Source organism: Polypterus senegalus, unplaced genomic scaffold, assembly GCF_016835505.1.
Source record: "Polypterus senegalus isolate Bchr_013 unplaced genomic scaffold, ASM1683550v1 scaffold_1044, whole genome shotgun sequence".
Taxonomy (NCBI): Eukaryota; Metazoa; Chordata; class Cladistia; order Polypteriformes; family Polypteridae; genus Polypterus; species Polypterus senegalus.
The window spans coordinates 26,963-51,858 of NW_024384661.1; the positions used below are offsets into that span (position 1 = coordinate 26,963).

The 24,896-nt window shown below is 46.1% G+C and overlaps 5 non-coding genes and 3 pseudogenes across 5 annotated transcripts; 5 read left to right on the forward strand and 3 right to left on the reverse strand.

Annotated features, from left to right (window-relative positions):
- Window positions 1-3,826: 3,826 nt before the first annotated feature.
- On the reverse strand, window positions 3,827-3,945 carry LOC120522070. Its single transcript, XR_005632281.1, has one exon. It is a non-coding gene; the product is annotated as a 5S ribosomal RNA (ribosomal RNA).
- A 950-nt stretch (window positions 3,946-4,895) lies between these two features.
- LOC120522066 lies at window positions 4,896-5,042 on the forward strand (annotated as a pseudogene).
- A 4,623-nt stretch (window positions 5,043-9,665) lies between these two features.
- On the forward strand, window positions 9,666-9,824 carry LOC120522061. Its single transcript, XR_005632277.1, has one exon. It is a non-coding gene; the product is annotated as a U1 spliceosomal RNA (small nuclear RNA).
- A 3,759-nt stretch (window positions 9,825-13,583) lies between these two features.
- Window positions 13,584-13,702, reverse strand: LOC120522056. The gene has a single exon (XR_005632273.1). It is a non-coding gene; the product is annotated as a 5S ribosomal RNA (ribosomal RNA).
- Window positions 13,703-14,670: 968 nt separating this feature from the next.
- Window positions 14,671-14,824, forward strand: LOC120522069 (annotated as a pseudogene).
- A 3,749-nt stretch (window positions 14,825-18,573) lies between these two features.
- LOC120522072 lies at window positions 18,574-18,691 on the reverse strand. The gene has a single exon (XR_005632283.1). It is a non-coding gene; the product is annotated as a 5S ribosomal RNA (ribosomal RNA).
- A 984-nt stretch (window positions 18,692-19,675) lies between these two features.
- Window positions 19,676-19,835, forward strand: LOC120522060. Its single transcript, XR_005632276.1, has one exon. It is a non-coding gene; the product is annotated as a U1 spliceosomal RNA (small nuclear RNA).
- Window positions 19,836-24,451: 4,616 nt separating this feature from the next.
- On the forward strand, window positions 24,452-24,599 carry LOC120522067 (annotated as a pseudogene).
- Window positions 24,600-24,896: the final 297 nt, after the last annotated feature.

Below are 24,896 nucleotides of genomic sequence, written 5' to 3' on the forward strand. Positions count from 1 at the left end.
GTTCAAAAAACAGACTGAAAACATGCGTTTCAACTTATGGAAGTGGTGCTTGGGCGATTGTGAAGCAGGAGCCTGTGAGACAACGGCTCTGGGAGCTTTAAGCAATAAATAAAGAAGTTCCAAAAATCAATCAATCAATCTGTCTGTCTGTCCATTTATTTATTTATTTTAAGGACCCCCCTAATAGAAAAATTATAATAAAAATAATATTAATTTAAATTAACTAATCAATGTATGTATTTATCTTAAGGACCCCCCCACACACATAATAAAATAATAATATAAATAATCATTCATTATTTTTAGTGCCTCTTTACTGATTTTAAGCCGCTTTCCTTGCTGCCAAGAGCCCAGCTTCTGACACGGGTGGAAGGAGGAAAAGAAAAAGACGAGGTGAAGGGCGACTCCTGCTGGCAGAAAGGCAAAAGCTTACAGCACTCGGTATTCCCAGTAAACGAGGGCTGCTCCTTTTTCTCTCCCCAAATATGCAACTTTGGAAGCCCTCTTTTCTGAACGACAGCCGTATGTTTTTTTTTTTCACTCCTTCCCTGTCTGTCTTCATTTTTTTTTTGCCATTCTTTTGAAATTTTTCGAATGTCTTTTGAATTAGAATGTACGTTGTCCTTCATGCTGATCCCCTTCTGTCGGCTCGTCTCTCGCTCACCCATTTAAGACCCCCTGTTACCCGTTCCACCTCATGGACGGATGGATGGATGGATGGATGGATGGATACATAGATAGACAGATAGATCTCGTCCAGCTCTTCAGACGGGGAGCCTGCAACTTTACAAAGGGGGGCATCGTCCAGAAAGGACCAGCAACCTCGTGTCCTTGCTAGCGTGCAATCCCACAGTGGCATGGGCGCAAAGCGTGAATATCGGCAAAGTTTCTTAGCAGCCTTTGTCGATTTTCACAAAGCATTCGACTCAGTTGTTCGAGCTTCCCTGTGGGAGTTCCTGAGACTTAGTGGGATTCCCCCTGAAGTTGCTGGATATCATGGCCAGCCCGTACACTGGTACTGTGAGTGGTGTGGAGACAGAACCTCTGTGTTTTTCCCAGTTGATTCTGTGGTTCGTCAGGGGTGTGTTCTTGCTCCTACTTTGTTCAGTGCTTGTATGGACTGGGTGTTGTGCAGGGTCATGGGGTTCAGCGGCTGTGGGGCATCTGTTGGAGAAGAAAGATTCATGAATATTGACTTTGCTGATGATGCTGTGATTGTCGTGGAGTCAATGGAGGCTCTGATCAGGGTGCTCAAGAGACTGAGTGAGGAGTCTGAGTGTCTGGGCTTGTGAGTGTCCTGGATGAAAACCAACAGCCAGGCCTTTAATGACCTCTTGGGCACAGATATCAGCAGTGTGTCTGTTTGCGGAGAGTGTGTTGACCTTGTTGAGTGGTTTACTTACCTTGGCAGTGACATTCATGTCCCTGGTGACTCTTCCTATGAAGTCAGTAGACAGATGGGGAGAGCTTGGTGGTTCATGAGGTCACTGGAAAGGGGTGTGTGGCGCTCCCAATATCTCTGCAAAGAACGAAGGGCCAAGTCTTTAGAGTCCTGGTGCTTCCTTTCTTGCTATATGTTTGTGAGACATGGATGCTCCCCAGTGACCTGAGATGAAGACTGGACTCCTTTGGTACTGTGCCCCTTCGGAGAATCCTTGGGTACCGCTGGTTTTACTTTGTGTTCCTCATGGAATCCGTTGGGGGAAATGGAAGGAAAAACCACTAGGAAGAATAAGGTTGTCAAATGTTGTGAAAGTATTGGGGTTAAGAATACAGAGAGGATGGAGTGGAAAGAAATGGGGAAAAAAAGATAACCAAAAAAAAAAAGCAGGATTTTGGAGGTTAACGAACTTATCAATAGAAGGGAAGATATTGCTGATGAAGGCAGTTACAATCCCAAAACTATCGTATTTAGCAAATGTGTTTTTTCCACCAAAGAAAATAGTAAGAAGAATTATAAGAAAGTGTTTTGTGTTCTTATAGGGTTCATAATGTGAAAAATTGGCAAGAAGGAAGGTAATGAAAATGGAGGGAAAGAGGTTCCGAATATAGAAAGGGAGTTGACTTTAAGACACACAGCAACTGTTGTTAATATGACATTAAGTAAAATTGGGAAGTTAGCGGATATGATCAGATATCTGCTAGGAACAGAATTCAAAAAAGCAAAAGAGCCCAATTAAATAAGGGGAAATCCGAGTGCCATCTGCAGGGCAAGTGGCAGGAGGACTTTAACACTGACATGAAAATACATAGAGGCGCGTTAAAATATTAGGGATCCATTTTGGAGAGGAGAAGGAGGGAAGAAGAGACTGGAAGGAGATGGAAAGAAAGTTATACAAGCTCACAAGTCTCTGGAGGACTAGGAGACTAACATATGAGGGCAAAATTTTGCTAATTAAGTCAATAATTTTGCCCAGGCTCTTTTTTCTGGCAACAGTTTTTTTACGGACAAAATATATTCTAAGGAAAATCGAAAGACAATGTTTTTATTTTTTTGGGAGGTCTACAGATGAGAAGGTCGCAAGAGACAGAAAGTAAAGAAACAAAAAGGAAAAGGGGAGAAAGGTTTTCTGGACTTAAGGATCTTGTTAAGATTGAAATACACGGCCGTTTACATATCCTTGTTACAGAGCGGGAAAAGGGAGGGCAGCGGATTTAGCCAGGTACATGATGGGTGGTCATCTAAGAAGGTTTGGGCTTTATAAAACCCAGAACAAGAAACCATATGAGTTTAGATTACCCAAACTATACAGGAGGTTGATGGACTGTATCAAAGATTGTGGGCTTCAGCAGGATGAAAAGGACTTGTGGAGGAGGTGGAAAGAATTAGTGGAAAAGTAAGGGAAAGTGAGAAGCCAGTAAACATTACTGGGAAATCTAGAGAGGAATCTAAACTGATATGGGAAAGATTTGGGGGAAAGTTTCCAAATAATCAAGTAGCAGATATAGCCTGGCTGGCCGCCCATGAAGCACTAGAAACCAACCTGGCTTTAAGTAAAAGAAAGAATTTACAAGGGCCTAAATGTCCCAGGGACGGATGTAAAAGAAAAAAAAATAAGTCAGTATGGACATGCAATGTGGGACTGCCCCACAGTGGCAAGGATATGGAAGGAAGTAAGGCAGAGACACATAGTAGACATCAAGCTGGATAGAGACTTGGTGGTGTTTGGGAGGTCAGGGAAAAGAGAGGTCGGGAAGAAAGATTGGGACCGAATAAACGTGATAAAAGAAGTATTGTGGAAGGCAAGGTGTGCATACACAAATAAACAGAAAGTTTTTTCCCAACAGAAAATAATTGGAATGATCAGAGAAAACCTCTCGTTTTATGAGAAAAACATCTCAACTTTGGAAGCCCTCTTTTCTAAACGACAGCCCTATGTTTTTATTTTTTCTCTCCTTCCCTGTCTGTCTTCATTTTTTTTTTTGCCATTCTTTTAAATTTGAATGTACGTTGTCCTTCATGCTGATCCCCTTCTGTCGGCTCTCTCTCTCTCGCCACCCATTTAAGACCCCCCTGTTCCCCGTTCCTCCTCATGGATGGATGGATGGATAGAAAGACAGATAGATCTCGTCCAGCTCTTCAGACGGGGAGCCTGCAACTTTACAAAGGGGGGCATCGTCCAGAAAGGACCAGCAGCCTCGTGTCCTTTCCAACCTGCAATCCCACAGTGGCATCAAAGGGAGGGCAAGCACCGGCTCAAGTCTCGAACGTGTACCCAGGGCTGCCCCAGATCACTCGGCTGCCAAAAGCCCAGCTTCTGATACGGGTGGAAGGAGGAAAAGAAAAGACGAGGCGAAGGGCGACTCCTGCTGGCAGAAAGGCAAAAGCTTACGGCACTCGGTATTCCCAGGCGGTCTCCCATCCAAGTACTAACCGAGCCCGACTCTGCTTAGCTTCCGAGATCGGACGAGATCGGGCGTGTTCAGAGTGGTATGGCCGTAAACGAGGGCTGCTCGTTTTCTCTCCCAAATAGGCAACTGTGGAAGCCCTCTTTTCTAAACGACAGCCCTATGTTTTTTTTTTTTTCTCCTTCCCTGTCTGTCTTCATTTTTTTTTTTTTAATTGCCATTCTTTTGAAATTTTAAGTTATGTCTTTTGAATTAGAATGTGCGTTGTCCTTCATACTGATCCCCTTCTGTCGGCTCTCTCGCTCGCCACCCATTTAAGACTCCCCTGTTACCCGTTCCACCTCATGGATGGATGGATTGATGGATGGATGGATGGATGGATAGATAGACAGAGATCTCGTCCAGCTCATCAGACGGGCCTGCAACTTTACAAAGGGGGGCATCTTCCAGAAAGAACCAGCAACCTCGTATCCTTGCTAACGTGCAATCCCACAGTGGCATCAAAGGGAGGGCAAGCACCGGCTCAAGTCTCGAACGTGTACCCAGCGCTGCCCCAGATCACTCGGCGGCCTCGGCGCAGGTCTTCCCGAGGGTGCTCTGCTGCCGTGTCGAGCGCCCACGCCGAGGGCTTCTTCCTCTGGTCTCCGGGCGCGGGTCGCCTTCCTCTTTCGCAGCTTGCCTCCTCCTCCTGTCGCCGCCTGCCGCCTGTCTTGCTGTTGGGCTGTTTTCATTCACATCCCCCAGTCCACCCTCCTGTTTCTCTTCCAGCCAATAAGCTCCAGCGATGGGTGGCTGGTTACATAAGAGCAGTGCACCTTGGGTTGCTAGTGAAACCTGTCTAATCAAGGTGGTGAGGTGTGAACCCCAACATCCGGTCACGGTGCACAGGCGTCTGGGCAGCAGCTAGCTCCGCATGCAGCGCTCCCGAGGCCAAGAAGCCCGAAGGATCGAGAGCCGAAGGCCGGGACCGGGACTGTGCTGGGAAAACCTCCCGCGCCGAGCGATGAAGCCGGGAAGTGGGAGGATGAGCGCCGGCTGTACAACTCATACTTACCTGGCGGGAGATACCATGATCACTAAGGTGGTTCTCCCAGGGGAGCTCATCCATTGCACTCGGGTGTGCTGCCCTGATTTCCAAATGCGGAAACTCGACTGCATAATTTGTGGTAGTGGGGACTCGTTCGCTCTCCCTGATAGTCCTGGTTCAAACAGACTGAAAACATGCTTTCAACTTATGGAAGTGGTGCTTGGGGATTGTGAAGCAGGAGCCTGTGAGACACACTCTGGGAGCTTTAAGCAATAAATAAGAAGTTCCAAAATCAATCAATCAATCTGTCTGTCTGTCCATTTATTTATTTATTTTAGGACCCTAATAGAAAAATTATAATAAAATAATATTAATTTAAATTAACTAATCAATGTATATTTATCTTAGGACCCCCACACTAATAAAATAATAATATAAATAATCATTCATTATTTTAGTGCCTCTTTACTGATTTTAAGCCCTTTCCTTGCTGCCAGAGCCCAGCTTCTGACACGGTGGAAGGAGGAAAAGAAAAGACGAGGTGAAGGGCGACTCCTGCTGGCAGAAAGGCAAAAGCTTACAGCACTCGTATTCCCATAACAGGGCTGCTCCTCTCTCCCAAATATGCAACTTTGAAGCCCTCTTTTCTGAACGACAGCCGTATGTTTTTCTTCCCTTCTGTCTTCATTTTTTTTTGCCATTCTTTTGAAATTTGAATTCTTTTGAATTAGAATGTCGTTGTCCTTCATGCTGATCCCCTTCTGCTCTGCTCTCGCCACCCATTTAAGACCCCTGTTACCCGTTCCACCTCTGGCGGATGGATGGATGGATGGATACATAGATAGACAGATAGATCTCGTCCAGCTCTTCAGGCGGGGAGCCTGCAACACAAAGGGGCATGGTCAGAAAGGACCAGCAACCTCGTGTCCTTGCTACGTGCAATCCCACAGTGGCATGGGCAAACGTGAATACGGCAAAGTTTTAGCAGCCTTTGTGATTTTCACAAACATTCGACTCAGTTGTTGAGCTTCCTGTGGAGTTCCTGAGACTTATGGGATTCCCCGAGTTGCTGGATATCATGGCCAGCCTACACTGGTACTGTGAGTGGTGTGGAGACAGAACCTCTGTTTTTCCCAGTTGATTCTGTGGTTGTCAGGGTGTGTTCTTGCTCCTACTTTGTTCAGTGCTTGTATGGACTGGGTGTTGGCAGGGTCATGGGTTCAGCGGCTGTGGGGCATCTGTTGGAGAAAGATTCATGAATATTGACTTTGCTGATGATGCTGTGATTGTCGTGGAGTCAATGGAGGCTCTGATCAGGGTGCTCAAGAGACTGAGTGAGAGTCTGAGTGTCTGGGCTTGTGAGTGTCCTGGATGAAAACCAACAGCCAGGCCTTTAATGACCTCTTGGGCACAGATATCAGCAGTGTGTCTTTTCTGGAGAGTGTGTTGACCTTGTTGAGTGGTTTACTTACCTTGGCAGTGACATTCATGTCCCTGGTGACTCTTCCTATGAAGTCAGTAGACAGATGGGGAGAGCTTGGTGGTTCATGAGGTCACTGGAAAGGGTGTGTGGCTCCCAATATCTCTGCAAAGACGAAGGGCCAAGTCTTTAGAGTCCTGGTGCTTCTTTCTTGCTATATGTTTGTGAGACATGGATGCTCCCCAGTGACCTGAGATGAAGACTGGACTCCTTTGGTACTGTGCCTTGAATCCTTGGGTACCGCTGGTTTTATTTGTGTTCCTCATGGAATCCGTTGGAAATGGAAGGAAAAACCACTAGGAAGAATAAGGTTGTCAAATGTTGTGAAAGTATTGGGTTAAGAATACAGAGGGATGGAGTGGAAAGAAATGGGAAAAAGATACCAAAAAAAAAGCAGGATTTTGGAGGTTACGAACTTATCAATAGAAGGGAAGATATTGCTGATGAAGGCAGTTACAATCCCAAAACTATGTATTTAGCAAATGTGTTTTCCACCAAGAAAATGTAAGAGAATTATAAGAAAGTGTTTTGTGTTCTTATAGGGTTCATAATGTGAAAAATTGCAAGAAGGAAGGTAATGAAAATGGAGGAAAGAGGTTCGAATATAGAAGGAGTTGACTTTAAGACACACGCAACTGTTGTTAATATGACATTAAGTAAAATTGGGAAGTTAGCGGATATGATCAGATATCTCAGGACAAATTCAAAAACAAAGAGCCCAATTAAATAAGGAAATCGAGTGCCATCTCGGGCAAGTGGCAGGAGGACTTTAGCGACAGAAATACATAGGCGGTTAAAATATAGGATCCATTTTGGGAGGAGAAGGAGGAAGAAGAGCTGGAAGGAGATGGAAAGAAAGTTATACAAGCTCACAAGTCTCTGGAGGACTGGGAGACTAACATATGAGGGCAAAATTTTGCTAATTAAGTCAATAATTTTGCCCGGCTCTTCTGGCAACAGTTTTTTGGACAAAATATATTCTAAGGAAAATCGAAAGACAATGTTTTATTTTTGGGAGGTCTACAGATGAGAAGGTCAAGACAGAAAGTAAAGAACAAAAAGGAAAGGGGAGAAAGGTTTTCTGGACTTAAGGATCTTTTAAGATTGAAATACAGGCCGTTTACATATCCTTGTTACAGAGGAAAGGAGGGCAGGTTTAGCCAGGTACATGATGGGTGGTCATCTAAGAAGGTTTGGGCTTTATAAAACCAGAACAAGAAACCATATGAGTTTAGATTACCCAAACTATACAGGAGGTTGATGGACTGTATCAAGATTGTGGGCTTCGAGGATGAAAGGACTTGTGGAGGAGGTGGAAAGAATTAGTGGAAAAGTAAGGAAAGTGAGAAGACCAGTAAACATTCTGGAAATCTAGAGAGGAATCTAAACTGATATGGGAAGATTTGGGGAAAGTTTCCAAATAATCAAGTAGCAGATATAGCCTGGCTGGCCCATGAAGCACTAGAAACCAACCTGGCTTTAAGTAAAGAAAAATTTACAAGGGCCTAAATGTCCCAGGACGGATGTAAGAAAAAAAATAAGTCAGTATGGACATGCAATTGGGACTGCCCACAGTGGCAGGATATGAAGGAAGTAAGGCAGAGACACATAGTAGACATCAAGCTGGATAGAGACTTGGTGGTGTTTGGGAGGTCAGGAAAAGAGAGGTCGGGAAGAAAGATTGGGACCGAATAACGTGATAAAGAAGTATTGTGGAAGGCAAGGTGTGCATACACAAATAAACAGAAAGTTTTCCCAACAGAAAATAATTGGAATGATCAGAGAAAACCTCTCGTTTTATTAGAAAAAACATCGCAACTTTGGAAGCCCTCTTTTCTAAACGACAGCCCTATGTTTTTTTTTTTCTCTCCTTCCCTGTCTGTTTTTTTTTTGCCATTCTTTAATTTGAATGTCGTTGTCCTTCATGCTGATCCCCTTCTGTGCTCTCGCTCTCCACCATTTAAGACCCCTGTTCCCGTTCCTCCTCATGGATGGATGGATGGATAGAAAGACAGATAGATCTCGTCCAGCTCTTCAGCGGGGAGCCTGCACTACAAAGGGGGCATCGTCCAGAAGGACCAGCAGCCTCGTGTCCTTTCCAACCTGCAATCCCACAGTGGCATCAAAGGGAGGCAAGCACGGCTCAAGTCTCGACGTGTACCCAGGGCTGCCCAGATCACTCGGCTGCCAAAAGCCCAGTTTGATACGGTGGAAGGAGAAAGAAAAGCAGGCGAAGGGCGACTCCTGCTGGCAGAAGGCAAAAGCTTCGGCACTCGGTATTCCCAGGCGGTCTCCCATCAAGTACTACGAGCCGACTCTGCTTAGCTTCCGAGTCGAGAGACGTGTTCAGAGTGGTATGGCGTAACGAGGGCTGCTCGTTTTCTCTCCCCAAATAGGCAACTGTGAAGCCCTCTTTCTAAACGACAGCCCTATGTTTTTTTTTTTTTCTCCTTCCCTGTCTGTCTTATTTTTTTTTTTAATTGCCATTCTTTTGAAATTTTAAGTTATGTCTTTGAATTAGAATGTCGTTGTCCTTCATACTGATCCTTCTGTGGCTCTCTGCTCTACCCACCATTTAAGACTCCCCTGTTACCGTTCCACCTCTGGATGGATGGATTGATGGATGGATGGATGGATGGATAGATAGACAGAGATCTCGTCCAGCTCATCAGCGGAGCCTGCACTTTACAAGGGGCATCTTCCAGAAAGAACCAGCAACCTCGTATCCTTGCTAGCGTGCAATCCCACAGTGGCATCAAAGGGAGGGCAAGCACCGGCTCAAGTCTCGAGCGTGTACCCAGCTGCCCCAGATCACTCGGCGGCCTGGCGCGGTCTTCCAGGGTGCTCTGCTGCGTGTCGGCGCCACGCCGAGGGCTTCTTCCTCTCGGTCTCCGGCGCAGGTCGCCTTCCTCTTCGCAGCTTTGCCTCCTGCCTCCTGTCTGCCGCCTCGCCTGTCTTTGCTGTTGGGCGCTGTTTCTCATTCAGCATCCCGCCAGTCCTACCCCTCCTGTTTCTCTTCCAGCCAATAAGCTCCAGCGATGGGTGGCTGGTTTACATAAGAGCGAGGTGCACCTTGGGGTTGCTAGTGAAACCTGTCTAATCAAGGTGGTAGGTCGGTCAACAACATCAGGTCACGGTGCACACGGGCGTCTGGGCAGCAGCTAGCTCCGCGCATGCGCTCCGAGGCCAAAGAAGCCCGAAGGATCCCGAAGAAGCCGAAGGAGGCCGAAGGACCGAGGACTGTGCTGGGAAAACCTCCCGCCGCCGGCGTGAAGCCGGGAGTGGGAGGATGAGCCAGGCTGTACAACTCATCTTACCTGGCAGGGGAGATACCATGATCACTAAGGTGGTTCTCCCAGGGCGAGGCTCATCCATTGCACTCCGGGTGTGCTGACCCCTGATTTCCCCAAATGCAGGAAACTCGACTGCATAATTTGTGGTAGTGGGGACTGCGTTGCGCTCTCCCCTGATAGTCCTGGTTCAAAACAGACTGAAAACATGCGTTTCAACTTATGGAAGTGGTGCTTGGGCGATTGTGAAGCAGGAGCCTGTGAGATAACGCTCTGGGAGCTTTAAGCAATAAATAAAGAAGTTCCAAAATCAATCAATCAATCTGTCTGTCTGTCCATTTATTTATTTATTTTAGGACCCCGCCCAATAGAAAAATTATAATAAAAATAATATTAATTTAAATTAACTAATCAATGTATGTATTTATCTTAAGGACCCCACACACATAATAAAATAAGAATATAAATAATCATTCATTATTTTTACTGCCTCTTTACTGATTTTAAGCCGCTTTCCTTGCTGCCAAGGAGCCCAGCTTCTGACACGGGTGGAAGGAGGAAAGAAAAGACGAGGTGAAGGGCGACTCCTGCTGGCAGAAAGGCAAAAGCTTACAGCACTCGAGTATTCCCAGTAAGCAGGGGCTGCTCCTTTCTCTCCCAAATATGCAACTTTGGAAGCCCTCTTTTCTGAACGACAGCCGTATGTTTTTTTTTTTTTTCCTCCTTCCCTGTCTGTCTTCATTTTTTTTTGCCATTCTTTTGAAATTTTTCGGAATGTCTTTTGAATTAGAATTACCGTTGTCCTTCATGCTGATCCCCTTCTGTCGGCTCTCGCTCGCCACCCATTTAAGACCCCTGTTACCCGTTCCACCTCATGGATGGATGGATGGATGGATGGATACATAGATAGACAGATAGATCTCGTCCAGCTCTTCAGACGGGGAGCCTGCAACTTTACAAAGGGGGCATGCGTCCAGAAAGGACCAGCAACCTCGTGTCCTTGCTAGCGTGCAATCCCACAGTGGCATGGGGCAAGCGTGAATATCGGCAAAGTTTCTTAGCGAGCCTTGATTTTCACAAAGCATTCGACTCAGTTGTTCGAGCTTCCCTGTGGGAGTTCCTGAGACTTAGTGGGATTCCCCCTGAAGTTGCTGGATATCATGGCCAGCCCTCACTGGTACTGTGAGTGGTGTGGAGACAGAACCTCTGTGTTTTTCCCAGTTGATTCTGTGGTTCGTCAGGGTGTGTTCTTGCTCCTACTTTGTTCAGTGCTTGTATGGACTGGGTGTTGTGCAGGGTCATGGGGTTCAGCGGCTGTGGGGCATCTGTTGGAGAAGAAAGATTCATGAATATTGACTTTGCTGATGATGCTGTGATTGTCGTGGAGTCAATGGAGGCTCTGATCAGGGTGCTCAAGAGACTGAGTGAGGAGTCTGAGTGTCTGGGCTTGTGAGTGTCCTGGATGAAAACCAACAGCCAGGCCTTTAATGACCTCTTGGGCACAGATATCAGCAGTGTGTCTGTTTCGGAGGTGTGTTGACCTTGTTGAGTGGTTTACTTACCTTGGCAGTGACATTCATGTCCCTGGTGACTCTTCCTATGAAGTCAGTAGACAGATGGGGAGAGCTTGGTGGTTCATGAGGTCACTGGAAGAGGGGTGTGTGGCCTCCCAATATCTCTGCAAAGAGCGAAGGGCCAAGTCTTTAGAGTCCTGGTGCTTCCTTTCTTGCTATATGTTTGTGAGACATGGATGCTCCCCAGTGACCTGAGATGAAGACTGGACTCCTTTGGTACTGTGCCCCTTCGGAGAATCCTTGGGTACCGCTGGTTTTACTTTGTGTTCCTCATGGAATCCGTTGGGAAATGGAAGGAAAAACCACTAGGAAGAATAAGGTTGTCAAATGTTGTGAAAGTATTGGGGTTAAGAATACAGAAGGATGGAGTGGAAAGAAATGGGGAAAAAGATAACCAAAAAAAAGCAGGATTTTGGAGGTTAGCGAACTTATCAATAGAAGGGAAGATATTGCTGATGAAGGCAGTTACAATCCCAAAACTATAGTATTTAGCAAATGTGTTTTCCACCAAAGAAAATAGTAAGAAGAATTATAAGAAAGTGTTTTGTGTTCTTATAGGGTTCATAATGTGAAAAATTGGCAAGAAGGAAGGTAATGAAAATGGAGGAAAGAGGTTCGAATATAGAAAGGGAGTTGACTTTAAGACACACAGCAACTGTTGTTAATATGACATTAAGTAAAATTGGGAAGTTAGCGGATATGATCAGATATCTACTAGGAACAGAATTCAAAAAGCAAAAGAGCCCAATTAAAAAAGGAAATCCGGAGTGCCATCTGCAGGGCAAGTGGCAGGAGGACTTTAAACGACATGAAAATACATAGAGGCGGTTAAAATATTAGGGATCCATTTGGAGAGGAGAAGGAGGAAGAAGAGACTGGAAGGAGATGGAAAGAAAGTTATACAAGCTCACAAGTCTCTGGAGGACTAGGAGACTAACATATGAGGGCAAAATTTTGCTAATTAAGTCAATAATTTTGCCCAGGCTCTTTTCTGGCAACAGTTTTTACGGACAAAATATATTCTAAGGAAAATCGAAAGACAATGTTTTTATTTTTTGGGAGGTCTACAGATGAGAAGGTGCAAGACAGAAAGTAAAGAAACAAAAAGGAAAGGGGAGAAAGGTTTTCTGGACTTAAGGATCTTGTTAAGATTGAAATACAGGCCGTTTACATATCCTTGTTACAGAGGGGAAAGGGAGGCAGCGGATTTAGCCAGGTACATGATGGGTGGTCATCTAAGAAGGTTTGGGCTTTATAAAACCCAGAACAAGAAACCATATGAGTTTAGATTACCCAAACTATACAGGAGGTTGATGGACTGTATCAAAGATTGTGGGCTTCAGCAGGATGAAAGGACTTGTGGAGGAGGTGGAAAGAATTAGTGGAAAAGTAAGGGAAAGTGAGAAGCCAGTAAACATTACTGGGAAATCTAGAGAGGAATCTAAACTGATATGGGAAAGATTTGGGGGAAAGTTTCCAAATAATCAAGTAGCAGATATAGCCTGGCTGGCCGCCCATGAAGCACTAGAAACCAACCTGGCTTTAAGTAAAAGAAAGAATTTACAAGGGCCTAAATGTCCCAGGGACGGATGTAAAAAAAAAATAAGCCAGTATGGACATGCAATTGGGACTGCCCACAGTGGCAGGATATGGAAGGAAGTAAGGCAGAGACACATAGTAGACATCAAGCTGGATAGGAGACTTGGTGGTGTTTGGGAGGTCAGGAAAAGAGAGGTCGGGAAGAAAGATTGGGACCGAATAAGCGTGATAAAGAAGTATTGTGGAAGGCAAGGTGTGCATACACAAATAAACAGAAAGTTTTTCCCAACAGAAAATAATTGGAATGATCAGAAAACCTCGTTTATGAGAAAAAACATCTCAACTTTGGAAGCCCTCTTTTCTAGACGACAGCCCTATGTTTTTTATTTTTTTCTCTCCTTCCCCTGTCTGTCTTCATTTTTTTTTTTTTTTGCCATTCTTTTAAATTTGATTCGTTGTCCTTCATGCTGATCCCCTTCTGTCGGCTCTCTCGCTCTCGCCACCCATTTAAGACCCCCTGTTCCCGTTCCTCCTCATGGATGGATGGATGGATAGAAAGACAGATAGATCTCGTCCAGCTCTTCAGGCAGGGAGCCTGCAACTTTACAAGGGGTGGCATCGTCCAGAAAGGACCAGCAGCCTCGTGTCCTTTCCAACCTGCAATCCCACAGTGGCATCAAAGGGAGGGCAAGCACCGGCTCAAGTCTCGAGACGTGTACCCAGGGCTGCCCCAGATCACTCGGCTGCCAAAGCCCAGCTTCTGATACGGGTGGAAGGAGGAAAAGAAGCGAGGCGAAGGGCGACTCCTGCTGGCAGATGGCAAAAGTCTACGGCACCCGGTATTCCCAGGCGGTCACCCATCCAAGTACTAACCGGGCCCGACGTTGCTTAACTTCGGTGATCGGACGAGATCGGGCGTGTTCAGAGTGGTATGGCCGTAAACGAGGGCTGCTCGTTTTTCTCTCCCCAAATAGGCAACTGTGGAAGCCCTCTTTTCTAAACGACATCCCTATGTTTTTTTTTTTCTCCTTCCCCTGTCTGTCTTCATTTTTTTTTTTTTTTACCATTCTTTTGAAATTTTAAGTTATGTCTTTTGAATTAGAATGTCGTTGTCCTTCATACTGATCCCCTTCTGTCGGCTCTCTGCTCTGCCACCCATTTAAGACTCCCTGTTACCCGTTCCACCTCATGGATGGATGGATTGATGGATGGATGGATGGATGGATAGATAGACAGAGATCTCGTCCAGCTCATCAGACGGGGAGCCTGCAACTTTACAAAGGGGCATCTTCCAGAAAGAACCAGCAACCTGTATCCTTGCTAACGTGCAATCCCACAGTGGCATCAAAGGGAGGGCAAGCACCGGCTCAAGTCTCGAGCGTGACCCAGCGCTGCCCCAGATCACTCAGCGGCCTCGGCGCAGGTCTTCCGAGGGTGCTCTGCTGCCGTGCGAGCGCCACGCCGGGGGCTTCTTCCTCTGGTCTCCGGGCGCAGGGTCGCCTTCCTCTTTCGCAGCTTTGCCTCCTGCCTCCTGTCTGCCGCCTGCCGCCTGTCTTTGCTGTTGGCGGCTGTTTCTCATTCAGCATCCCGCCCAGTCCTACCCTCCTGTTTCTCTTCCAGCCAATAAGCTCCAGCGATGGGTGGCTGGTTTACATAGAGCGAGGTGCACCTTGGGGTTGCTAGTGAAACCTGTCTAATCAAGGTGGTGAGGTCGTTGCACTAACATCCAGGTCACGGTGCACACGGGCGTCTGGGCAGCAGCAGCTCCGCGCAGCCGCTCCGAGGCCAAAGAGCCGAAGGATCCCGAAGAAGCCCGAAGGGGGCCGAAGGACCGAGGACTGTGCTGGGAAAACCTCCCGCCGCCGAGCGTATGAAGCCGGAAGTGGGAGGATGAGCCGGGCTGTACAACTCATACCTACCTGGCAGGAGATACCATGATCACTAAGGTGGTTCTCCCAGGCAGGGCTCATCCATTCACTCGAGGTGGATGCTGACTGCATGATTTCCCCAAATGCGGGAAACTCGACTGCATAATTGTGAGTGGGGACTGGTTGCGCTCTCCCTGATAGTCCTGTTCAAAAACAGACTGAAAACATGCGTTTCAACTATGGAAGTGGTGCTTGGGCGTTGTAAAGAGAACTGTGAGACAACGCCGCTCTGGGAGCTTTAAGCAATAATAAAAAGTTCAAAAATCAATCAATCAATCTGTCTGTCTGTCCATTTATTTATTTATTTTGGACCCCACCTAATAGAAAAATATAATAAAATAATATTAATTTAAATTAACTAATCAATGTATTATTTATCTTAGGACCCCCACATAATAAAAAATAATATAAATAACATTCATTTTTTAGTGCCTCTTTACTGATTTTAAGCGCTTTCCTTGCTGCCAAGAGCCCAGCTTCTGACACGGGTGGAAGGAGGAAAAGAAAAGAGCGAGGTGAAGGGCGACTCCTGCTGGCAGAAAGGCAAAAGCTTCAGCACTCGGTATTCCCAGTAAAGCAGGGGCTGCTCCTTTTCTCCCAAATATGCAACTTTGGAAGCCTCTTTTCTGAACGACAGCCGTATGTTTTTTTTTTTTCACTCCTTCCCCTGTCTGTCTTCATTTTTTTTTTTTTTTGCCATTCTTTTGAAATTTTTTCGGAATGTCTTTTGAATTAGAATGTACGTTGTCCTTCATGCTGATCCCCTTCTGTCGGCTCTCTCGCTCTAGCCACCCATTTAAGACCCCCCGGTAACGTTCCACCTCAGGATGGATGGATGGATGGATGGATACATAGATAGACAGATAGATCTGTCCAGCTCTTCAGGCAGGGGAGCCTGCAACTTTACAAAGGGGGCATCGTCCAGAAAGGACCAGCAACCTCGTGTCCTTGCTAGCGTGCAATCCCACAGTGGCATGGGCATAAGCGTGAATTCGGCAAAGTTTCTTAGCAGCCTTTGTCGATTTTCACAAGCATTCGACTCAGTTGTTGAGCTTCCCTGTGGGAGTTCCTGAGACTTAGTGGGATTCCCTGAAGTTGCTGGATATCATGGCCAGCCCTACACTGGTACTGTGAGTGGTGTGGAGACAGAACCTCTGTGTTTTTCCCAGTTGATTCTGTGGTTCGTCAGGGTGTGTTCTTGCTCCTACTTTGTTCAGTGCTTGTATGGACTGGGTGTTGTGCAGAGTCATGGGGTTCAGCGGCTGTGGGGCATCTGTTGGAGAGAAAGATTCATGAATATTGACTTTGCTGATGATGCTGTGATTGTGTGGAGTCAATGGAGGCTCTGATCAGGGTGCTCAAGAGACTGAGTGAGGAGTCTGAGTGTCTGGGCTTGTGAGGTGTCCTGGATGAAAACCAACAGCCAGGCCTTTAATGACCTCTTGGGCACAGATATCAGCAGTGTGTCTGTTTGCGGAGAGTGTGTTGACCTTGTTGAGTGGTTTACTTACCTTGGCAGTGACATTCATGTCCCTGGTGACTCTTCCTATGAAGTCAGTAGACAGATGGGGAGAGCTTGGTGGTTCATGAGGTCACTGGAAAGGGGTGTGTGGCGCTCCCAATATCTCTCAAAGAGCGAAGGGCCAAGTCTTTAGAGTCCTGGTGCTTCCTTTCTTGCTATATGTTTGTGAGACATGGATGCTCCCCAGTGACCTGAGATGAAGACTGGACTCCTTTGGTACTGTGCCCTTGGAGAATCCTTGGGTACCGCTGGTTTTACTTTTGTTCCTCATGGAATCCGTTGGGAAATGGAAGGAAAAACCACTAGGAAGAATAAGGTTGTCAAATGTTGTGAAAGTATTGGGGTTAAGAATACAGAGAGGATGGAGTGGAAAGAAATGGGGAAAAAAATAACCAAAAAAAAAGCGGATTTTGGAGGTTAACGAACTTATCAATAGAAGGGAAGATATTGCTGATGAAGGCAGTTACAATCCCAAAACTATAGTATTTAGCAAATGTGTTTTTCCACCAAAGAAAATAGTAAGAAGAATTATAAGAAAGTGTTTTGTGTTCTTATAGGGTTCATAATGTGAAAAATTGGCAAGAAGGAAGGTAATGAAAATGGAGGAAAGAGGTTCCGAATATAGAAAGGGAGTTGACTTTAAGACACACAGCAACTGTTGTTAATATGACATTAAGTAAAATTGGGAAGTTAGCGGATATGATCAGATATCTGCTAGGAACAGAATTCAAAAAAGCAAAAGAGCCCAATTAAATAAGGGGAAATCGAGTGCCATCTGCAGGGCAAGTGGCAGGAGGACTTTAGCAGACATGAAAATACATAGAGGCGGTTAAAATATTAGGGATCCATTTTGGAGAGGAGAAGGAGGAAGAAGGAGACTGGAAGGAGATGGAAAGAAAGTTATACAAAGCTCACAAGTCTCTGGAGGACTAGGAGACTAACATATGAGGGCAAAATTTTGCTAATTAAGTCAATAATTTTGCCCAGGCTCTTTTCTGGCAACAGTTTTTACGGACAAAATATATTCTAAGGAAAATGAAAGACAATGTTTTTATTTTTTTGGGAGGTCTACAGATGAGAAGGTCATAGACAGAAAGTAAAGAAACAAAAAGAAGAAGGGGAGAAAGGTTTTCTGGACTTAAGGATCTTGTTAAGATTGAAATACAGGCCGTTTACATATCCTTGTTACAGGCGGGAAAGGGAGGGCAGCGGATTTAGCCAGGTACATGATGGGTGGTCATCTAAGAAGGTTTGGGCTTTATAAAACCCAGAACAAGAAACCATATGAGTTTAGATTACCCAAACTATACAGGAGGTTGATGGACTGTATCAAAGATTGTGGGCTTCAGCAGGATGAAAGGACTTGTGAGGAGGTGGAAAGAATTAGTGGAAAAGTAAGGGAAAGTGAGAAGCCAGTAAACATTACTGGAAATCTAGAGAGGAATCTAAACTGATATGGGAAAGATTTGGGGAAAGTTTCCAAATAATCAAGTAGCAGATATAGCCTGCTGGCCAGCCCATGAAGCACTAGAAACCAACCTGGCTTTAAGTAAAAGAAAGAATTTACAAGGGCCTAAATGTCCCAGGGACGGATGTAAAAGAAAAAAAATAAGTCAGTATGGACATGAATGTGGGACTGCCCCACAGTGGCAAGGATATGGAAGGAAGTAAGGCAGAGACACATAGTAGACATCAAGCTGGATAGAGACTTGGTGGTGTTTGGGAGGTCAGGGAAAGAGAGGTCGGGAAGAAAGATTGGGACCGAATAAAGCGTGATAAAAGAAGTATTGTGGAAGGCAAGGTGTGCATACACAAATAAACAGAAAGTTTTTCCCAACAGAAAATAATTGGAATGATCAGAAAACCTCTCGTTTTATGAGAAAAAACATCTCAACTTTGGAAGCCCTCTTTTCTAACGACAGCCCTATGTTTTTTTTTTTCTCTCCTTCCCTGTCTGTTTCATTTTTTTTTTTTTGCCATTCTTTTAAATTTGAATGTCGTTGTCCTTCATGCTGATCCCCTTCTGTGGCTCTCTGCTCTCGCCACCCATTTAAGACCCCCTGTTCCCGTTCCTCCTCATGGATGGATGGATGGATAGAAAGACAGATAGATCTCGTCCAGCTCTTCAGGCAGAGCCTGCAACTTTACAAAGGGGCATCGTCCAGAAAGGACCAGCAGCCTCGTGTCCTTTCCAACCTGCAATCCCACAGTGGCATCAAAGGGAGGGCAAGCACCGGCTCAAGTCTCGAGCGTGTACCCAGGGCTGCCCCAGATCACTCGGCTGCCAAAAGCCCAGCTTCTGTACGGTGGAAGGAGGAAAAGAAAAGACAGGCGAAGGGCGACTCCTGCTGGCAGAAAGGCAAAAGCTTACGGCACTCGGTATTCCCAGGCGGTCTCCCATCAAGTACTAACCGAGCCCGACTCTGCTTAGCTTCCGAGATCGGACGAGATCGGGCGTGTTCAGAGTGGTATGGCCGTAAACGAGGGCTGCTCGTTTTCTCTCCCAAATAGGCAACTGTGGAAGCCCTCTTTTCTAAACGACAGCCCTATGTTTTTTTTTTTTTCTCCTTCCCTGTCTGTCTTCATTTTTTTTTTTTTTATTGCCATTCTTTTGAAATTTTAAGTTATGTCTTTTGAATTAGAATGTGCGTTGTCCTTCATACTGATCCCCTTCTGTCGCCTCTCGCTCTAGCCACCCATTTAAGACTCCCCTGTTACCCGTTCCACCTCATGGATGGATGGATTGATGGATGGATGGATGGATGGATAGATAGACAGAGATCTCGTCCAGCACATCAGGCGGGGAGCCTGCAACTTTACAAAGGGGGGCATCTTCCAGAAAGAACCAGCAACCTCGTATCCTTGCTAAGCGTGCAATCCCACAGTGGCATCAAAGGGAGGGCAAGCACCGGCTCAAGTCTCGAACGTGTACCCAGCGCTGCCCCAGATCACTTCGCGGCCTCGGCGCGAGGTCTTCCGAGGGTGCTCTGCTGCCGTGTAGCGCGCCCACGCCGAGGGCTTCTTCCTCTCGGTCTCCGGGCGCAGGAGTCGCCTTCCTCTTTCGCCAGCTTGCCTCCTGCCTCCTGTCTGCCGCCTGCCTGCTTCTTTGCTGTTGGCGGCTGTTTCTCATTCAGCATCCCGCCCAGTCCTACCCCTCCTGTTTCTCTTCCAGCCAATAGCTCCAGCGATGGGTGGCTGGTTTCATAAGAGCGAGGTGCACCTTGGGGTTGCTAGTGAAACCTGTCTAATCAAGGTGGTGAGGTCGGTGCAACTAACATCAGGGTCACGGTGCACGCGGCGTCTGGGCAGCAGCTAGCTCCAGCGCATGCACGCTCCGAGGCAAAGAACCCGAAGGATCCCGAAGAAGCCCGAAGGAGGCCGAAGGACCGAGGACTGTGCTGGGAAAACCTCCCGCCGCCGGCGATGAAGCCGAGGAAGTGGGAGGATGAGCCGGGCTGTACAACTCATACTTACCTGGCAGGGGAGATACCATGATCACTAAGGTGGTTCTCCCAGGGCGAGGCTCATCCATTGCACTCGGGTGTGCTGACCCTGCGATTTCCCAAATGCAGGAAACTCGACTGCATAATTTGTGGTAGTGGGGGACTGCGTTGCGCTCTCCTGATAGTCCTGGTTCAAAAACAGACTGAAAACATGCGTTTCAACTTATGGAAGTGGTGCTTGGGCGATTGTGAAGCAGGAGCCTGTGAGACAACGCTCTGGGAGCTTTAAGCAATAAATAAAGAAGTTCCAAAAATCAATCAATCAATCTGTCTGTCTGTCCATTTATTTATTTATTTTAAGGACCCCCGCCCAATAGAAAAATTATAATAAAAAAATATTAATTTAAATTAACTAATCAATGTATTATTTATCTTAAGGACCCCCACACTAATAAAATAATAATATAAATAACATTCATTATTTTGTGCCTCTTTACTGATTTTAAGCGCTTTCCTTGCTGCCAAGGCCAACTGACACGGGTGGAAGGAGGAAAGAAAAGACGAGGTGAAGGCGACTCCTGCTGGCAGAAAGGCAAAACACAGCACTCGGTATTCCCAGTAACGAGGGCTCTCCTTTTCTCCCAAATATGCAACTTTGGAAGCCCTCTTTCTGAACGACAGCTATGTTTTTTTTTCCTCCTTCTGCTTCTTTTTTTCCATTCTTTTGAAATTTTTGAATGTCTTTTGAATTAGAATGTACGTTGTCCTTCATCTGATCCTTCTTCGGCTCTCTGCTCTGCCACCCATTTAAGACCCCTGTTACCCGTTCCACCTCATGGGGTGGATGGATGGATGGATGGATACATGATAGACAGATAGATCTGTCCAGCTCTTCAGGCGGGGAGCCTGCAACTTTACAAGGGGGCATGTCCAGAAAGGACCAGCAACCTCGTGTCCTTGCTAGCGTGCAATCCACAGTGGCATGGGGCAACGTGAATTGGCAAAGTTTTAGCACCTTTGCGATTTTCCAAAGCATTCGACTCAGTTGTTGAGCTTCCTGTGGGAGTTCCTGAGACTAGTGGGATTCCCAGTTGCTGGATATCATGGCCAGCCGTACACTGGTACTGTGAGTGTGTGGAGACAGAACCTCTGTTTTTTCCCAGTTGATTCTGGGTTCGTCAGGGTGTGTTCTTGCTCCTACTTTGTTCAGTGCTTGTATGGACTGGGTGTTGTGCAGGGTCATGGGGTTCAGCGGCTGTGGGCATCTGTTGGAGAAGAAAGATTCATGAATATTGACTTTGCTGATGATGCTGTGATTGCTGGAGTCAATGGAGGCTCTGATCAGGGTGCTCAAGAGACTGAGTGAGAGTCTGAGTGTCTGGGCTTGTGAGTGTCCTGGATGAACCAACAGCCAGGCCTTTAATGACCTCTTGGGCACAGATATCAGCAGTGTGTCTGTTTGGAGGTGTGTTGACCTTGTTGAGTGGTTTACTTCCTTGGCAGTGACATTCATGTCCCTGGTGACTCTTCCTATGAAGTCAGTAGACAGATGGGGAGAGCTTGGTGGTTCATGAGGTCACTGGAAGGGTGTGTGCGCTCCCAATATCTCTGCAAGAGCAAGGCCAAGTCTTAGAGTCCTGTGCTTCCTTCTTCTATATGTTTGTGAGACATGGATGCTCCCCAGTGACCTGAGATGAAGACTGGACTCCTTGGTACTGTGCCCTTCGAGAATCCTTGGGTACCGCTGGTTTTACTTTGTGTTCCTCATGGAATCCGTTGGAAATGGAAGGAAAAACCACTAGGAAGAATAAGGTTGTCAAATGTTGGAAAGTATTGGGGTTAAGAATACAGAGAGGATGGAGTGGAAAGAAATGGGAAAAAGATAAAAAAAAGCAGGATTTTGGAGGTTAGAACTTATCAATAGAAGGAAGATATTGCTGATGAAGGCAGTTACAATCCCAAAACTATCGTATTTAGCAAATGTTTTTCCACCAAAGAAAATAGTAAGAAGAATTATAGAAAGTGTTTTGTGTTCTTATAGGGTTCATAATGTGAAAATTGCAAGAAGGAAGGTAATGAAAATGGAGGAAAGAGGTTCGAATATAGAAAGGAGTTGACTTTAAGACACACAGCAACTGTTGTTAATATGACATTAAGTAAAATTGGGAAGTTAGCGGATATGATCAGATATCTCTAGGAACAGAATTCAAAAAAAAAGAGCCCAATTAAATAAGGAAATCCGGTGCCATCTGCAGGCAAGGCAGGAGGACTTTACGACATGAAAATACATAGAGGTTAAAATATTAGGGATCCATTTTGGAGAGGAGAAGGAGGAAAAGAGACTGGAAGGAGATGGAAGAAAGTTATACAAGCTCACAAGTCTCTGGAGGACTAGGAGACTAACATATGAGGGCAAAATTTGCTAATTAAGTCAATAATTTTGCCCAGGCTCTTTCTGGCAACAGTTTTTACGGACAAAATATATTCTAAGGAAAATGAAGACAATGTTTTTTTTTTGGGAGGTCTACAGATGAGAAGGTCCAAGACAGAAAGTAAAAAAAAAAAAGAAGGGGAAAAGGTTTCTGGACTTAGGATCTTGTTAAGATTGAAATACACGCGTTTCATATCCTTTTACAGGCGGAAGGGAGGGCGGTTTAGCCAGGTACATGATGGGTGGTCATCTAAGAAGGTTTGGGCTTTTAAAACCCAGAACAAGAAACCATATGAGTTTAGATTACCCAAACTATACAGGAGGTTGATGGACTGTATCAAAGATTGTGGCTTCAGCAGGATGAAAAGGACTTGTGGAGGAGGTGGAAAGAATTAGTGGAAAAGTAAGGAAAGGGAGCCAGTAAACATTACGGGAAATCTAGAGGAATCTAAACTGATATGGGAAGATTTGGGGAAAGTTTCCAAATAATCAAGTAGCAGATATAGCCTGGCTGGGCCATGAAGCACTAGAAACCAACCTGGCTTTAAGTAAAGAAAAGAATTTACAAGGGCCTAAATGTCCCAGGGCGGATGTAAAAGAAAAAATAAGTCAGTATGGACATCATGGGACTCCCACAGTGGCAAGGATATGGAAGGAAGTAAGGCAGAGACACATAGTAGACATCAAGCTGGATAGAGACTTGGTGGTGTTTGGGAGGTCAGGGAAAGAGGTCGGGAAGAAGATTGGGACCGAATAACGTGATAAAAAGTATTGTGGAAGGCAAGGTGTGCATACACAAATAAACAGAAAGTTTTTCCCAACAGAAAATATGGAATGATCAGAAAACCTCTGTTTTATGAAAAACATCTCAACTTTGGAAGCCCTCTTTTCTAACGACAGCCCTATGTTTTTTTTTTTTCTCTCCTTCCCTGTCTGTCTTCATTTTTTTTTTTGCCATTCTTTTAAATTTGAATGTCCGTTGTCCTTCATGCTGATCCCCTTCTGTCGGCTCTCTCGCCTGCCACCCATTTAAGACCCTGTTCCCGTTCCTCCTCATGGATGTGGATGGATGGATAGAAGACAGATAGATCTCGTCCAGCTCTTCAGCGGGAGCCTGCAACTTACAAGGGCATGTCCAGAAAGGACCAGCAGCCTCGTGTCCTTTCCAACCTGCAATCCCACAGTGGCATCAAGGGAGGGCAAGCACGGCTCAAGTCTCGAGCGTGTACCCAGGGCTGCCCCAGATCACTCGGCTGCCAAAGCCCAGCTTCTGTAGGGTGGAAGGAGGAAAAGAAGACGAGGCGAAGGGCGACTCCTGCTGGCAGAAGGCAAAAGCTTACGGCACTCATTCCCAGGCGGTCTCCCATCCAAGTACTAACCAGCCCGACTCTGCTTAGCTTCGAGATCGGCGAGATCGGGCTGTTCAAGTGGTATGGCGTAACGAGGGCTGCTCGTTTTTCTCCCCAAATAGGCAACGTGGAAGCCCTCTTTTCTAACGACAGCCCTATGTTTTTTTTTTTTTTTTCTCCTTCCCTGTCTGTCTTCATTTTTTTTTTATTGCCATTCTTTTGAAATTTTAGTTATGTCTTTTGAATTAGAATATGCGTTGCCTTCATACTGATCCCCTTCTGTGGCTCTCCTCTCGCCACCCATTTAAGACTCCCTGTTACCCGTTCCACCTCATGGATGGATGGATTGATGGATGGATGGATGGATGGATAGATGACAGAGATCTCGTCCACTCATCAGACGGGAGCCTGCAACTTACAAGGGGGCATCTTCCAGAAAGAACCAGCAACCTCTATCCTTGCTAGCGTGAATCCACAGTGGATCAAGGAGGGCAAGCACGGCTCAAGTCTCGCGTGTACCCAGCGCTGCCCCAGATCACTCGCGGCCTCGCGCGGGTCTTCCGAGGTGCTCTGCTGCCGTGTGCGGCCGCCGAGGCTCTTCCTCGGTCTCCGGGCCAGGGTCGCCTTCCTCTTTCGCAGCTTGCCTCCTGCCTCCCTGTCTCCGCCTCCGCCTGTCTTTGCTGTTGGCGGCTGTTTTCATTCACATCCGCCCAGTCCACCCCTCCTGTTTTCTTCCAGCCAATAAGCTCCAGCGATGGGTGGCTGGTTTACTAAAGCGAGGTGCACCTTGGGTTGCTAGTGAAACCTGTCTAATCAAGGTGGTAGGTCGGTCAACCAACATCGGTCACGGTGCACCGGGCGTCTGGGCAGCAGCTAGCTCCCGCATGCAGCGCTCCGAGGCCAAAGAAGCCCGAAGGATCCCGAAGAAGCCCGAAGGCCGAAGGACCGAGGACTGTGCTGGGAAAACCTCCCGCCCGGCTGAAGCCGAGGAAGTGGGAGGATGGCGCCGGGCTGTACAACTCATTACCTGGCAGGAGATACCATGATCACTAAGGTGGTTCTCCCAGGCGGCTCATCCATTGCACTCCGGTGGCTGCCCTGATTTCCCCAAATGCGGGAAACTCGACTGCATAATTTGTGGTAGTGGGGACTGCTTCGCTCTCCCTGATAGTCCTGGTTCAAAACAGACTGAAAACATGCGTTTCAACTTATGGAAGTGGTGCTTGGCGATTGTGAAGCAGGAGCCTGTGAGACAACGCTCTGGGAGCTTTAAGCAATAAATAAAGAAGTTCAAAAATCAATCAATCAATCTGTCTGTCTGTCCATTTATTTATTTATTTTAGGACCCCATAGAAAATATAATAAAATAATATTAATTTAAATTAACTAATCAATGTATGTATTTATCTTAAGGACCCCCCACACATAATAAAATAATAATATAAATACCATTTCATTATTTTT